The sequence below is a fragment of the Hippopotamus amphibius genome, chromosome 1 (assembly GCF_030028045.1).
Source record: "Hippopotamus amphibius kiboko isolate mHipAmp2 chromosome 1, mHipAmp2.hap2, whole genome shotgun sequence".
Classification (NCBI taxonomy): Eukaryota; Metazoa; Chordata; class Mammalia; order Artiodactyla; family Hippopotamidae; genus Hippopotamus; species Hippopotamus amphibius.
The window spans coordinates 25818959-25825163 of NC_080186.1; positions in this window are offsets into that span (position 1 = coordinate 25818959).

Below are 6205 nucleotides of genomic sequence, written 5' to 3' on the forward strand. Positions count from 1 at the left end.
CAGTACAGTCACAATCCTACTTCAGCAACCTGTAACCTAAGGACCAACTGATCAAGTTACCAACACAGCCTATGACACTGGGGAAAATGTGGAAGGGGGGAAAAGATGGGTTGATACTATAAATATATACACACCGGAGCAAGAGGAAAACATGAAACACTAATATAGTCCTCATTTCTCTACCTTTCATGAATTATTTATATTCATAAATATCTTTCTCCACTACTTACGAAGTTCCTTTTCCCATAGCCAGTACCTCCGCTGGATGAGGCTCTTTATCTGGGGTGGTGACCCAAATCTTCATTACTAAAGGAGTTAAGCCCTCCTTGGAATAGCCTTTGAACCTTGACTCCTGAATAGGGCAGTACTAGAAGTAGCCCAGACACATTCCTTCCTACCCCCATTGAGCAACAACAAACCTATCTCCCTTGACAATCAGGATCAATCACTCCACCTAACACAACTGCCCACTTTGGGGCTATTGGTTCAGTGCATGAGAAGCCCAAATTGGCCAAAAAACTTCCAGTTCAATGGACTCATCGTTGTGTGCCCCAGTGGAAGTGTTTCTCCTCTGGGTACTGAGACTTCTAAACTGACAAAGACCAGAGTCACAGGGGCAAGAGGCAAAACTTTTGTGGGTGCTCTATATATACGTCACTGTTTCAGAAACATATATCTCATCCTATAGGACAGAACTTCCACTTGGGCCATTTGACTTGTGTGAGGCCAGCTGCCTTGGGATGATCCCATGGGTCTTAGCCCATCGCCTCACTGGATGAGAGGCAGTGTTGTGTGGAATACTACACGATGAACAGACATGTAGTTCCCAGATAGTAACAATGACGGTGAAGACGAGCCTGACATAAGTGAAAAGGATGATGCCAGCTAATACACACAGCTCTTAGTACAGGCCAGGCACTGCCCTATGTGCCCATTTAACCCTCATAGACCCAAATGAAGAAATGGGGATAGAAAGGTTAAATAATTTGTCCACAGTCATAAGCTACTTAAGTAAATGGTAGAGTTAGAATTCCTACCCAGGCAATCTGGCTCTGGAGTCTCTCCTCTTAACCACTATGCTTCTCAAAGTGAACAATCAAATTTAGAATAATAGGTGGAGGGATGTCTTTGGTTTGATAATAATTGGTATTTTTCTCATTTAAAAATTTATTCTTTATGAATATTTTAGGCTCGGAATACATGGAAACAATTCATATCTTGAGTGTCTTTTCCAGTGAGGACAAATCCCTGCCTTCTCTGTGATGGAAGGGATCTGATCTGATATTAGGTGCCCAGCTGGTCCCTCCAGAGCGTGGAGCAGGGCTCAGTTGTAAGCCAACATCAGCTTCTCAAAAGGAGAATTGCCATTGCCGAAAATAGCCTGGCTTGCCTCCAAAATCTGATGGCCCTGTGCTGTTTCTCGCTTATGGATGTTTGCCACAGTGTGTATACAGTAGCCTCATGTGCCAAGGGACTTTGCACACCACTGGATCTGCTAGGTCATAGAATTCAAACTACTTACATTGCAGCCTGTACCAACTGGTGACCATTCTCTTCCTCTGGGCCCACTGAAGCTATTAGCCCTTCTGGGTTACTTGGAAAACAGGTCAGTTGCAGCATAATCAAACGTGGCATGCTACCTTCAAAATCAAGAAATCCACGAAATGCTCAAGATTTTTCTTAGTGGTGGGAGGTGTATAGTGCAACAGCTCATCTTTCACTTCAGATAAACTGCCATCCTCCAGACTCCTGCTCTGGATCCCTAAACAATTTCGTGGTGGTGGAAGTGTCCTTAAATTTCCACAAGGACTATCTCCTATCCTCCAGATCAACACGTGTGTATGTGTGTGTGTGTGTGTGTGTGTTTCGTTTTTGTTTTTATTTTGGGTGTGCCGGGTGTTAGTTGCAGCACATGGGTTCTTCGTTGCAGCAGGTGGGATCTTTAGTTGTGGAATAAATGGTTCTATCCCTGAGAACCTGGGTCTCTTGCATTGGGAGCGCAGAGTCTTACCCACTGGACCACCAGGGAAGTCCCCAGAACAAGTGTTTTACCAAGGCATTTAGACACCTGCTCCTTCTTGCTTGTTTTGTCCAAAAACATGTCATCACACACAGAATGATGGTCTGGGAAATGTGAAATGATTAAAGTGCCTGCACACTAGATTTCAGCAGAGCTGGAGAGGTGATACTACCCAGAGGTAGGACAGTAAGTGGTACTGTTCACCTCTACAGGTAAAAGTAATCTGCTTTTCATGTTTTCTGCTCTTTGGGCTACAGAAAAAAGCATATGCCGGGTCAATAGTTGCATGGCTGCAGGTGCTGCGGCAGGTGTTGATTTGCTTCAAAGTGATTATATCTGAAATAACAGCTACATGTCATGTCTTGTACAGGGCAAATAATTTAAATGTAGATAAGATAGGGATCACTACTCTGGAATTTCTCAGTCTTTGATGGTGGCCATAATGTTTATCATGCCCTCAGGGATGTACTATTGCTTTTGGCTTTTGATTCTGGTGGAGGACAGTTCCAGGGGCTTTCCTTTGCTCTTCTTACCACAATATCTTTCACTCTACTGGTCAATGTGAAGATTCTGCCAGGCGCCAAACACATCTATTACAACTGTGCTTACAGGAACTGGGAAATAACCACAGGATGAATATGTGAGATAGATCCAGGCCAAGATTCCTTTTAAATTATATGATCCCTGGGTATTAGTTTGCTAGGTACGCCATAACAAAGTACCGCAGATTGGCTGGCTTACACAATACAAATTTATTGTCTCACAGTGCTGGAGACACAGTTCTGGAGACTAGAAGTCCAAAACCAAGGTGTTGACAGGGTTGGTTCCTGCCGAGAGCTGTAAGGGGGAATCTGTTCCATGCCTCTCCCCTAGCTTCTGGTGGTTTGCTGGCCATCTTTGGCGTCATCTGCTGCATTATTACAATCTCAGCCTTCATCTTCACACAACATTCTCCCTGTGTGACTCTTTGTCCAAATTTCCCCTTTTTATATAGCACTGATCATATTGGATTAGGGACCCACCCTACTCCAGTATAACTTCTTAATTACATCTGCAACAACCCAATTTCCAAATAAGGTAACATTCTGAGGTACTGGAGATTAGGACTCCAACGTATGAATTTTCAACCCATAATACCCCCATAGCCTCTATTTTTTAAAAAATATTTACTTACTTACTTACTTGGTTGTGCTGGGTACTAGTTGCAGCAGGTGGGCTCCTTAGTTGAGGCTCACCAGCTCCTTAGTTGTGGCATGTGAACTCTTAGTTGCAGCATGCATGTGGGATCTAGTACCCTGACCAGGGATTGAACCTGGGAAGTCCCACCTCTATTTTTAACCAGTGGTCCACAAAGACCTTTTAGGTCCCTTGAGATTAGTACTGGCTTAGGGTCATTTTCCAAGTATTTCCTTAAGGCTTGGGTACTTCCATTTCCCTAAGCACAGGGACATAGTTAATTAACTTAAGATTCCTTTGGAGAAGACTAGAAGATTTACAATTTAGTTATGGTAATATTGCCAGGTGCTTCTTCCAGGGTACTCAGCATTCCTTTACTCAAAGGCTTTGGGTCTGAGAATTTAGTGAGTGTCCATAACTCTCCATTTTGGTGACTTAAAACAGGCCTCTCCTTGCCAGAACTGGAGTTCTGCTTTGTGTTATACAAACCAAGTAGGACCTGAGTAGGTTATATTTCACCATTCCTGCACTGTTGCCTTGGTACTGCCCCTTGGCCCCTGCCACTCCATGATCCCCATCATTCCTACTGATACCAGGGATTCCATTTCAATGGCAGCATCTCTTAGCTTCATTCCTAGCTTACAGGGGATGTACATTACAGCACTTTCAAGGTAATGTGTTCCCCTTATCTATGTACTTTCCAATTCCTTTGTGAAAGGAACATCCTCTGAGTAATTTTAGAGGGCAAAATTAGGAGACGAGGTCACACATATGATAAATCTACACCAACACTCCTATCTTTATATGTTTTTGGATTCATCTTCTAATGCTACACTAAGGAATTTTTAGCATTTCAATTTGAGTGTAGACCACTGTTAAGTCCAGGTTTCATCCAACCAACTAGCTAAGAGCTACTTTTAGCTGCTAAAGCCAATGTACTGATTCTCTAGAATGCCAATGTTAATATATTCAACCCAAATGAAAATAAAATTATGTTCTTTTCTTCCAGTCCACACACATTCCCCAGGTTTCTGCTGATTCAAATTAGCAAAATCTTACAATTCTGTAACCTTTCTTTCTCTCCGGTCAGATTTTGTGGTTGCCTTTCTGAAGCATATTGGGATCTGACTCTAGTCACAGATTTGGAAGCAGTAAGGAGTAGTGGGTGGGACATGAGAAGTACATAAGAAAGGACATAAAAGCATTCCCTTTCAAGGCTATTGCCCCAGGGTCTCCAAATAAGACAGGGCCAGCCCTATCAATGGGGAGAAGAAGGGCTGCTTCTGCTAGTAAGAGAAGCTAAGTGGAGTCTGTGGGTTCAGAACACTAGGATTTACCCAAATCTACTCAAATGTCCCCATTTTTCATTTTACTCTTTCTCAACACTGTCCTAATTTTCACATGAGAGACCTGGTAAACTAAGACTTTAACTTATGTTGTAATTCAATAACCCAGAATCTCTCCTTTATTTAATGTACATCAACCTTGTGGTTACAAGAGACAGCTTTGAGCTGAAAATTTAAAACTCTTGAGACTTTCATTTTCTTTCTTTAATCTCTCTAGCATAAGTAACCATCATTAAAGTCTTCATTTCCTACACGACGGTCTGTTGTGGTAGCCACTTGGTCTATCAAAGTCTTTTATCCAAAAGACAATTCATTGAATGTGACCAGAGATGTAAGTAATCTTTGCCTACTAGCTTACCATCTTCCAATGGAAATTAGAGTCTCATTTCCTTCAAATCCAACTTAGTCATAACTAATCAAGAATCCCACCTTTGAGGGCCTATTGTCTATAACCTGTTATGGAATCAAATACTGTACCAGGGTTCAGTAACCGCAGGAACAAAACCTATGTTCAGTAGAAAAGAATTCAGTGCAGGTAAATTAGGCTTACGAAAGAATCGGAAAACTGGGCAAGTGGGCTCTAGGCTGGGCCTCCAGGAAAGACTCCTAGAGGGGTTCACTATGGGAGCTGCGGCGTCCGCCACTATCAGGAAGATGGGGAGCCACGAGGCCAGCACAGGCTGATTACAAGAACATACACCGCGGACGGTTATTTATGGATCAGGGAGCCCTTCAACATCCACACAACTCTGGTGGATACTGGAATACCACTGGAGGGGACCTAAGGGCTCTGCACCTTTGCAGGAGCAATGAAGTTGCTAACGATGACCGCTGAATCACTTCCTCTTCCCATATCCTTGTTCATGCATCTAACTGGCAAAACAAATTACATTCAGAACCTTGGATTCAAGGAAGTGTAAGACATGTAGTTTTAACTTTCCAGCCTCTGGTACATTAGAAACAGGTCAGAATGAATAAGTACCCATTTATCATTTCCACAAACTTCTTTTCATTGGCCCATCTAAAGAGAACTGGTGACCAGACATGTCCTCTCCCAGTTTTATAGCCCCTTCGAAAGTTGACCACAAGCACCCCATCTATCTCCTTTTGAAGATTACCTCTCTGCCTGGCCTCAGAGGAACCTAAAATGTCCTTGTCTTCAGAGTTGTTTTGAAAATCTACACAACCTTGTCCTCAGCCACCTCTTCAACCTGATTTACTATGCTCCTCCTTGGTCCACTCTGTCCCAGCCATTTAGGCCTCTATGCTGTGTGTGTTTTGTGTGTGTGTGTGTGTGTGTGTGTGTGTGTGTGTGTGTGTGTGTGTTCTTTAAACAGACTAAGGATGCTCCACCAAAAGGTTTTGTACCTTACTCTTCATGTCTGGTATATTCTTGCCCTAGAAATCCACATGGTTCTTTCTCACTCCGTCAAGACTCTAATAAAATGTACCTTTATCAAAGAGGTCCACAGTACCCACCTAAGGCAGCTCTCTTCTTACTTTCCCTGCTTTTTCTTCATTGCACCTATCCAGATTATATATCTGATCATCTTTTCCCACTAGAGTGTGAGCTTCACAGGGGCAGGAATTTTGTGTTTTCCTTATTGCTGCATTCTATACCTGAAATGTAGTAGGTACTTCAGAATGAATGAACGCTGTACAA